The 10,777-nt window shown below is 41.9% G+C and overlaps 1 non-coding gene across 1 annotated transcript; it reads left to right on the top strand.

Moving 5' to 3' along the window:
• Window positions 1-4,435: 4,435 nt before the first annotated feature.
• On the top strand, window positions 4,436-4,542 carry LOC112181213. The gene has a single exon (XR_002928726.1). It is a non-coding gene; the product is annotated as a small nucleolar RNA R71 (small nucleolar RNA).
• Window positions 4,543-10,777: the final 6,235 nt, after the last annotated feature.

The raw sequence follows: 10,777 nt of genomic DNA, 5'->3' as shown, positions 1-10,777 counted from the left end.
TTCATCCAAGTCCATGTTGAACGTTCTAATTGCCCACCATGCTCTATGCTCCAATTCCACAGGTAAGTGGCACGCTTTTCCATACACCAACCGAAATGGAACATCCCTATTGGCGTCTTAAAGGCAGTCCTATATGCCCACAATGCATCTCCAAGCGTTGGTCAATCCTTCCTTGAAGGTCCCCGTTTTCTCAAGTATCGCTTTATTTCCCTATTTGAACTCTGCTTGTCCACTCGTTTGAGGATGATAAGGCGTGGAAACCTTATGAGTGACGTTGTACTTCTGAGCAAGCCTCAATGGTCTTGTTGCAAAAGTGAGAACCTCCGTCACTAATGATTGCTCTAGGCATGCCAAACCTACTAAAAAATGTTAGACTTTATAAACTCTGCAACAACCTTAGAATCATTAGTTCTGGTGGCTTTCGCTTCCACCCATTTAGAAACATAATCAACAGCTAAGAGGATATAGAGAAACATTAGATGAAGGAAAGGTCCATAAATCAATACCCAAACATCAAAGATTTCGCAATTATCACAGGTTTTAAAGGCATTTGATCTTTAGGGCCTAATTACCGGTTCTTTGGCATCTATCACATGTCATACAAAATTATATGCATCCTTAACAAAGTAGGACAATAAAAACCAATTCCAACACCTTCCTAGCAGTTCTATCAGGCCAAAGTGACCACCACATTGTTTAGAATGACAAACTCAAGTATAGCTTTTGTTCATTATTAGGCCACATCTCCTTATCAATTTTCAGAACAATATTTCCAAGTAGGATCATCCCAACATATTGTCTAGCTAAAAACTTAAGTCTATCACGTTGAACACTTAGCATATTACTAGGGAATGTTTTTGGACACCAAATAATTAACAATATCTGCATACCAAGGCTCACTTACCTGGATTCCGAAGAGTTGTTCATCCGGAAACATCTCACTAAGGGTATGGCGTCCTCTTCACTCACTAGCCTACTCAAGTGGTCTGCCACAACGTTGTCAGAGCCCTTCTTATCCTTGATCTCAACATCAACTCTTGAAGCAAGAGTATCCAACGAATTAGCCTAGGTTTTGCCTCCTTCTTTGACATTAGGTACCTTAAAGCTGCATGATCAGAATAAATAATAACTTTAGTACCCAATAATAAGATCGAAATTTTTCTAAGGCAAAAACAACAGCTAAGAGTTCTTTTTCAGTTGTAGAATATTGAGTTGAGCATCATTGAGGTTCTTGACGCATAGTAGATGGCATAAGGCTTCTTGTCCTTCCTTTGGCCTAGCACGGCCCAATGGCATAATCTGAGGCATCACACATGATCTCAAAGGGAAGAGACCAATCTGGAGGAAGCATGATAGGAGCAGACGTCAGAAGCTCCTTTAAAGCATTGAATGCATCCTTGCAATCCTCCTTGAACTCAAACGCCACTTCCTTTTGAAGTAGACGACATAGGGGCCTAGAAATCTTGGAAAAGTCCTTGATAAAGCGCCTGTAGAAACCTGCATGTCCAAGAAAAGAACGGACCTCCCTCACACTTGTGGGGTATGGTAAGTATCTAACAAGATCTACTTTAGCTTTGTCTACTTCAATTCCACGTTTAGAGATAATATGCCTAAAACTATTCCTTGTTTAACCATAAAGTGACATTTTTCCCAATTTAAAACAAGGTTAGTTTCTTCACAACGTTCAAGTATCAATTCTAAATTACTTAAGCAATTTTCGAAATCTTTACCAAAGACAGAAAGTCATCCATAAAACCTCAATAATTTTCTCAATAAAATCAGAGAAGATACTTACCATGCACCTTTGAACGTACCTGGGGCGTTACATAGTCCGAATGGCATTCTTCTGTAGGCAAACGTTCCAAAAGGACAAGTGAAGGTCGTTTTCTCTTGATCCTCATGAGCAATGGCGATTTGATTGTAACCAGAATATCCATCCAAGAAGCAATAGAACTCGTGACCTGCTAACCTCTCAAGCATCTGATCAATGAATGGCAAAGGGAAGTGATCCTTCCTAGTAGTGGCGTTGAGCTTCCTATAGTCTATGCAAACTCGATGTCCAGTCACCGTTCTCTGAGGCACTAACTCATTCTCTGCATTCTTCACAACAGTTATCCCAGATTTTTTTGGCACAACCTGAACTGGTGAAACCCACTTAGAGTCCGAGATAGGGTATATGACGCCACAATCAAGGAGTTTGATAACCTCCTTCTTCACAACCTCCATCATGGGTGGATTCAAACGTCTTTGAGCCTCCCTTGTTGGCTTGGCTCCCTCCTCAAGCAAAATCCGATGCACACAAGTAGTAGGGCTAATTCCCTTGATATCCGCTAAGGTCCAACCAATCGCAGTCTTGTGTTTCTTAAGCATCTCCACAAGTCTATCCTCTTGAGTAGACGTCAATGATGAGGATATGATCACAGGTAACGTCTCTTTATCTCCCAAGTAAACATACTTCAAATGATCTGGCAATGGCTTAAGTTCTAGGGTAGGTGCCTGAATCACTGAAGGTAGAGGTTTATTAGTAGAGATGGGAAGTGAAAAAGAAGGATTTGACTTACCTACAAAGGACGTTGCCTCAAGAGAAGCAACGTTTTCTAGGTGGATGGATTCATAAGAATCCGTGAGGTCTTCCTTAGGTATGGTGGCACCATCTTCCATGAAACCAACACCACTTGCAATGGTTGAGACCATGGTATCCTCCTCCATTATTTCCATGAATTTCTGCGCAAGATCATCAAGTATATCAATAGAAAAACATGATTGAAAGTCACTTAATGGATACCTCATGGCTTCGAAAATGTTGAAGCCAACAACTTCTCCATCAAATTCCATTGACAAGGTGCCAGAATACACATCAATTTTGGTCCTAGCCGTCCTCATGAATGGACGACCTAGCAAAAGTGGCGTTGACTTGGGAGAGGGTTCCTCCATTTCTAGGACGTAAAAATCAGCTGGGAAGATTAGCTCACCCACCTGCACAAGTACATCCTCAACTAACCCCTTAGGGTATGCATTAGATCGATCTGCCAATTGAATAATAACATTATCATGTTTAAGTTCACCTAGACCTAGAGATGCATAAATAGAATATGGCATAACATTTATAGAAGCACCTAAGTCTAGCATGGCATTTTCGAATCTAGTGGTTCCAATAACACAAGGGATAGAAAAACTCCCTGGATCCTTACACTTTTCAGGCATTTTGCGTTGAAGCACAGCTGAGACATTCTCACTTACCTTCACCACTTCTTTCTCACGGTTCTGTCTCCTTGTGGTGCAAAGTTCCTTCAAAAATTTGGCATACTTAGGAATTTGCTTAATGGCCTCAAGGAGAGGAATGTTGATTTGCACTTTCTTAAAAGTTTCCAAGATGGCCTTTTCGGCTTCATCCTTCTTGGACTTAGCATATCTGCTTGGGAAAGGCAAAGGAGAAGAAGATGGATTAGTAATAACCGAATTGAAAGAGTTAGAAACTTGTCCTTTAGGTTTCGGTTCTGCAGTAGGAGGTGTCACATTAGCCTTAGACGTTGCAGGGTCATCCTCCTCCTCTAAAATGGACGTTGAGATCTTTTTGGGAGGCGTTGGAGGATCTACAAGGGTCTTACCACTCCTTGTAGTGACGACTTTGGCTTGCTCAAAGTGAGGATTTGGGATGGTACCACTTGGTAGCTTACCTTGCTCATGAAACTTACCCATAAACTCCACAACTTGACTCATTTGCTTCTTCATCTCATTCACATCCGTAGATATAGCATTGATTTGATTCCCATGATGAGTTTGACCTGCAATTAAAGCTTGAGTAGACTTAGTTAGAGTTCGGATTAATTCATCATTCGAAGAAGAAGAAGAAGCATTTGAATTAAAATTTGAATTGAAAGGAGTAGGGTTAGGAGGTTGAGGCTTTTGATAAAAGCCTTGAGGACGTGGTTGGAAGCCTTGAGGTGCACTTTGAACGTTCTCATTGTCCTTCCAACGAAAATTAGGGTGATCCCTCCATCCAGGATTGTAAGTATTCGAATATGGATCATTCCTAGGACGTTGGTACCCTTGTTGGAAACCTATGGCGTTGACACCTTCTTGTCCTCCTTCCTCCATGAGTTGAGGGCATTGGTTAGACGCATGCCCTTGCATAGAACAAACTCCACACACCATGACTTGTCCATGTGATCCCTGGGACACAAGAGAAGTAAGTTTGTTAATTTTATCCTCCAGTTGAGCTAAAGTACTTACCTCATGGACCCTTTCACGTGTGGTGGTGGATTTGGGCCTAGAGCTTCCATATTGTTGTTGATTCAAGGCCCTATTCTCAATAAGGATCATTCCAGCTGCAGGCTCCTTGTCAACAAACGATCCCCCAGAAGCTGCATCTAGCATGTCTCTTTCCAAGTTGGTGAGTCCATCATAAAAACAAGTGAGCAAGGTCTCATCCTTCATGCCATGTTGAGGGCATTGAGTGGTGAGAGACTTGAACCTTTCATAGTAATCTGCGTAGGACTCATCTTGCCCTTGTTGGATTCCACTTATCTTCTTCCTAAGCATGATGATGCGAGATGTAGGGAAATACTTCTCAAGAAACGCCTTCATCATATCAGCCCAAGATGTAATCCGTCCACTTGGCAACTCATAAAGCCATTGCTTTGCCTTGTCAGCCAACGAAAATGGGAAGGCCTTCAACTTCAAAATATGCTCATCAGCTCCTTGAGGCTTCATGCTAGTGCAGATGAACTGAAATTCCATCAAGTGGTTGTTGGGATCTTCCATAGAGAGTCCATGGAATGTAGGAAGACGATGAAGTAGCCCAGACTTCAACTCAAAATCAGCTGTTAATCCCTCAGCTGCAGCAGGGTAGGTTATGCAAGTTGGCACTCCACCAGGTGGAATGACAGATGTAGAGAGTTGCCTGATGGTGAGAGCCATTGGTGGTGGTGGTGGTGGGACGACTAAGAGTGCACGAGGTGATGGAGGTGGCGTTTGGTGTGGTGATGGAACAACTGAAGTGTCAGAAGCTTCTGATCCTCCCTCTACTCTATTCCCTTCACTATCTATTTGAAGCTCACGAAATTGAAGGGGAGTGGTAACTTGGACGTCAAAGAGATCCGAGTTTTTCTTCAATCTCTCAAGTCTATCTTGGATGACGTGAAGAGGCGTTTTGGTGTACTTAGGTGGGTCAGATGATCCAGACATTCATTGATCCTGAAATAGAATAAAGAATAAAGTTAGTAAAATATAAACAAGACGTGGACCAAGGTACACACACCAAAACGTCACATATAAACAAGTATACACAAGGCCAACGAAAATTGATAGTGGTTAGTTACAATCTTCTACAATTTTCGAATTAATCAATTTCAATAAGAGTTTTGCAAGTCAAGGTTTGGACGTGCGGCCCAGAGATTCTAATGTTAATACAAGTCTCCCCCCTTTATCTTTTGGTAACTCTTTTGGCACAGAGCCAGGTAGTAGAGGAACGATTTTGGCGGAGCTACTCCCACATAGTGGTTTTGGCCCTCTTGTAAGCACTTCTCGTATCCAATCAACCTAGACACCCTGTGTTACTAAGGTGCGCCGCAGAGATAAAAGGAGTTGCTTGACAAGTATTAATAAAAGAACTCTCACCTATTCCGTTATGACTCACATCCTTCTTACCAAAACCAATTCTTTCAAAATTGTCTAAGTGTATGACTTCAATAAGACATAATGAACCATTGTTTTGGACGTGCGGCCCAAGTCCTTGCCTCTACACATATTTCTTCTCAAATCCTTTGGGCAACCTTACTGAAATGGCCAGTGCGGGGGAGGACGAACACGAGAGGTAGAAACCATTTTGGCACAAGCTACTCCCACATAGTGGTTTAGGCTCGTTTGATTGCACTTCTGGATTCAAAACCCATCATGGACGTTGTCCCCTTCCTAGTCACCATTTCACATAGGCTATACTTACTTAGATAAGAAAAGGCCTAAGTGCAAGACATTTTTCAAGTGTTAATAAAAGCCGCCCTCAACCTTAAAAGACCTGAATCAGGTGCTAATAAAGGGTTAAGGCTAGTATCAACAAACGAGACTTCACCTATTCCATAATAGTTCAAAATCCCTTACCAAAATCATACCTTAGTGGCGTTTTCATCACATGAAGACTGTTCAATCCCTATTTGCTCTATACTAATGATGATATTTTTCAGGGTTTAAATTGGCGATGCTTTGCACGTATCAATTTTTGGCGCCGTTGCCGGGGATTGAGGGATTAATAGTATCTAAGTAAGTAAGTATGCGATTCTTCTAAAGGATCTATTTGCATCAAGATGGTGATAGATCATATTTTTCAGGGTTTAGATAGGGTCTAGGAAGATCTATTTGCATAAAGGATTAATAGAATAGCATCCTTTCTTGGTTTTCTTTGTTTCTTTCTTGGTTTTCTTTGTTTCTTTCGAATTCTTTGGTTTTCTTGGATTAATAGAATAGCATCTATTTGCATCAAGATGGTGATAGATCATATTTTTCAGGGTTTAGATAGGGTCTAGGAAGATCTTACGTCACAGATGGTGATAGATCATAGATAGCAACAGGTTGCAGACGGTAACCTTGATGTTTGACTTCATGACCAGATGGGGTCTGAAGATCATGAGTCACAGATGGTGATAAATGGTTGAGCTGAGACCAGATGGGGTCTAAAGATTATAGGTCACAGATGGTGACAGGTTGCAGATGGCGACCTTGATGTTGATTCCCTGACTAGACGGAGTCTGAAATCATATGTCTCAGATGGTGACAGATCACAGATGGTGATAGATCACAGATGGTGATCAAGGCAGGAAATAGGTAATCACGTTCTGGTTAGGACGAGTGGTTACAATTTCAATAGAATTCTAGTTTATCTGCCATGATAGCTTATGGGAGTAACGGTCGAGGTTGCTTGAGACTCATAGGTATGCAGCTTAAAGGAGAGTTTCGACGGCATTCTCCTTTAATTGTCTAGATGAGACTTGAATTGCTACTTGATGGTTAAGTTAGCAAATAGAGCATGGTCATAGCGGTGACTCATGTTGTCCTTTCTTTGGAAAGGATATGGAATGTTAGAAGGAATCATGGCTGCATGTTTCCTTAAGTAGATTGATGTGAGTTGTTGATTGATGTTCATGAGTTACTCATACGAGCTTGAAGAAGCTTACCGGGTTTGTTGTTTGGCAACCCCGGTGCACCATTGTATATGGTGTAGGGGCTAATCCTGCAGGTCAGGAAAATCGTGGCTGAAGCTGAAGGAGCTTGTTGGCAGCAGAACGGGTAGGAAGCAATTTTTGTTGGCTTTGCCAATATATGACTTCCGCTATGCAGTAAGCTCTGAGGAGCATTTACGTTTTATTGTGATGACAATTAAATTCGTAAATTTGTATAATATATAACTCTGTGGAGCGAGTGTATGTTATCTTGGATGATTCAGTGTATCAGTAAGTACTTGTTTAAGGGAAAGATGTTCCAGGTATTTGTATTGATGACTGAATATTCACGCATGTATAATTATGGGATTATATATATCGATTTTTATTGTTGTAAAAATCAGGGGCGTGACAGATTGGTATCAGAGCGTAAGGTACATATTTGGTGACACAATCAATACTCCTCGAGTGATGGCCCGTCTGCAGCGGATCCCCATCATATGCTCTTCGGTATTGATATAGTCATTGGGTATGTAATGAACGGTAGGATGTGAGTCGTCAGGGTAGTGTCGGCTTAGGAGATGAAGTGTAGGAGCTAGATGTAGCTTCTATGAGTTAAAGACTTTTAAGGAATGATGACCTTTAGTCTAACTCAAGATTTACGTAGGGGATGGAATTGTATCCTTGACGTAGCATTGTGGTTGATTGAGTCATAGCGTTGACTTATACTTGTGTTTGAGAGTTATACATGTATTAACCACATGTTGTTATACTCCTTAGGTGATGGACCCTCGAGGAGGCAGAGCTAGGGGTCGAGGTAGACCCAGAGGCAGAGGTAGAGCCCGAGGTAGAGGCGGGATTCCTCCTCCTGTTGAGGAGATGTTTGAGAATGATGTGGAGGCATCAAATGTTGAGTTGCCTGTTCCACCTGTGGTGGAGGTTGCTAATGTTGTAGATCCTACTCGTTTGTCGAAGTTGGCAAAGGAGATTTCGAGATTGGGAGGAGTTCCATTTCAGGGAGGTACGGATCACATGTTGGCAGACCAATGGATTGAGAATATGAAGACCTACTTCGAGATGGTCGTCTGTGACGACATTGAGAAGAGGAAGATTTCCACGTTTATGCTCCAAGGCGATGCACGGGTTTGGTGGAATGGCACACAGAGGGTGATGGACGTGTCCACCATGACCTGGAATGAGTTTGTGGAACTGTTCAGGAAGAAGTACTTTCCGCCTTCAGTGAGGGAGCAGATGGAAAGGGAATTCATCTCGTTAGTCCAAGGGACTAAGAGTGTGAGGGAGTATGAAGCTGAGTTCTCAAGGTTGTATCGCTTTGTGAGGCAGATGGATGCTGAGAGCTTAGCTATGAAGTTTCAGTGGGGACTGAATGCTTCAATCCGGCGCGATGTCGCTGTTCTGGGACTGAAGACAGTGGAGCTCATTTTCGTCAAGGCTATGGCCATTGAGCAAGAGAATTTGACTCTCCAAGAACACGAATCGGCTGAAAGGAATTTCCAAAGAAAGGGAAAGGCAACTGCGGGGAGCAGTAAGGCATCTGGGGATCGAGGTGGATTCTGGAAGAGACAGAGGACTAATCAGCAGGCACCAGCTAGGGCTGCAGCTGCACCTGCTAGGGTTGCACCTAATAGGCCAGTGGCGAACCCGAAGTGTTTCAATTGCAATGAGATGGGCCATGTCGCTCGAGATTGCAAGAAACCTAAGAACTTGGCATGCTTCACATGTGGCCAGACGGGGCACTTCTCAAGGGATTGTACCCAGCAGGGTAGGGGACAAGGAAATCAGCAGAGGCATCTACCTCCGGGAAATGCAAGGGTGTTTGCTATTGGTCAGCAGAATGTCGGAGTGGAAGGTACCTTATCCTTATTTGATTTCTTTGCTAGGTGATAGGAGCATAAAATGCGACATTTATAATGTTTAAACCCTATATTTTGCTAAGATACTTCCTTTATCTTGATCAATTTAACTTAGTTAGTGTTTTACAGGTGAAAATGGAGTCTCAAAGTCCAAAAATGGCTAAGGAAGGCACAAGTGGCGCAGAAATGGAAAGAAATGAAGAAATGGAAGTTTTCCCAGTTTGACTAGGAAAAGGAATCCTAGTTGGAGTAGGAATCAGAAGCTGACTTGGATTCAAGCTCTTAAGTCGCGGAAATTAGAAGTTCTACTTGAACAGGGAAACCCAATTCTACTCAGATAAGGAATCCTAGTGTGACAAGGAGTCCCTGTTGGATAAGGATTACTCAAGAAGGTTCCGGAAGAGTGTAGAAGAATCGCAGAAAAGAAGTTTGTATTCAACTAGGAAACCTACTTGCATATGGAGTTCTACTCATACTAGGAGAGCTATGGAATGTACAAGAAGCATCTGGAAGTCTCAAGAAGATCATATGCCGTGCACATGGAAGAGGAAGCAACAAGGAATTCGGATTTCAAAGCAATGTGGAATTTGGACTTCTTGTTGAGTAAGGATTGGAATTGCCGTGAGATTCTTGAAGGTTCTAGGGAGTTCTTGACGTTTCTACTTCAGAATAGGCGTGGAAGGCATGTGAGAGGCATGTGATGTGAAGGAAACCGAATTGGACTCAACTTGTGCATTAAAAGTCAAATCCATTACAGATTCGGAAATCTGCCTGTGCAGATCAGTCAACTTCAACGGAGTGCAATAAATCGCTCAAAGCTCAGAAAATTATGATCTTTATATGGTTGGAAAGCTACAGATGTCTAGTTTCCAGAGCTTTTTACAGCTCATCAATAGCTATTTTCTAGAGAAAGTTATGGCCGTTTTAGTGGACTGAGGTCAATCCTGCCGGAAATCTGTTTTGAGAGAAAGAAGTCCTAAATCAACACGAACTAAGAGAAACCAAGTAGAAACGAATTGGGAGAGCCTTGAGACGTTCTACTATATATACCTTGTGTATTAGACGTTCGGGGTTGACACATTATTCTCCACAATTTCGTTTCTCACCGGTTTGCTCTTGAGTTTCAGGTTTTTGCATCTACAAGTTCCTAGCCGTGCCATCCTCCATCCTTGCCGTGATCTTCACCTTGTGCCACCACCTTGGAGCTGCTTTGGAACCTTGGGACGTGTCTAAGGGTTGTTCTTACCATCTTCATCATGTTTTCCTTACGGTTTTGTAACTTGTTTGATATAAATTCTGTTTTTGTTTTTCTTTGTGTAAAACCGAAACCATGAGATAACTTTCTGATTTTTGGATGCGATTTGGATGTTCTTTTCTATGATTGATGTGTTTGTGTGTTCTTGATCTTGATTCATTGCCGAAATATGGATTGATAATCTGGTTTTGTTTTATAGATAACTTTTATGTGTTCTTGTTCTTTGGTTGCAACTTAGGATGATTGCATGTAATTGGAGCTAGTAATTAGGTTAAACGCTTCGTGACCCTAATTCAATATAGTAGTAAAGGCTTTGGACAAAGGTCGAGATCAGATTATGCATGTAATGAAAAGATTCGCTTCGAGTACTTGAATTTGCATGTTTATTGACTAAACTTTCACTTGCTCTTAATGATTTGAATGCATGAGATTATGAGTCGCTTCGATTGTGTGATACTTGCATTTGGAATATGTTGGTTTGGCGCTTCGTCGAT

Source organism: Rosa chinensis, unplaced genomic scaffold, assembly GCF_002994745.2.
Source record: "Rosa chinensis cultivar Old Blush unplaced genomic scaffold, RchiOBHm-V2 RchiOBHmChr0c09, whole genome shotgun sequence".
NCBI lineage: Eukaryota > Viridiplantae > Streptophyta > Magnoliopsida > Rosales > Rosaceae > Rosa > Rosa chinensis.
The sequence above is the reverse complement of the archived record's forward strand: the minus strand, read 5'-3'. Positions and strand labels throughout refer to the sequence as shown.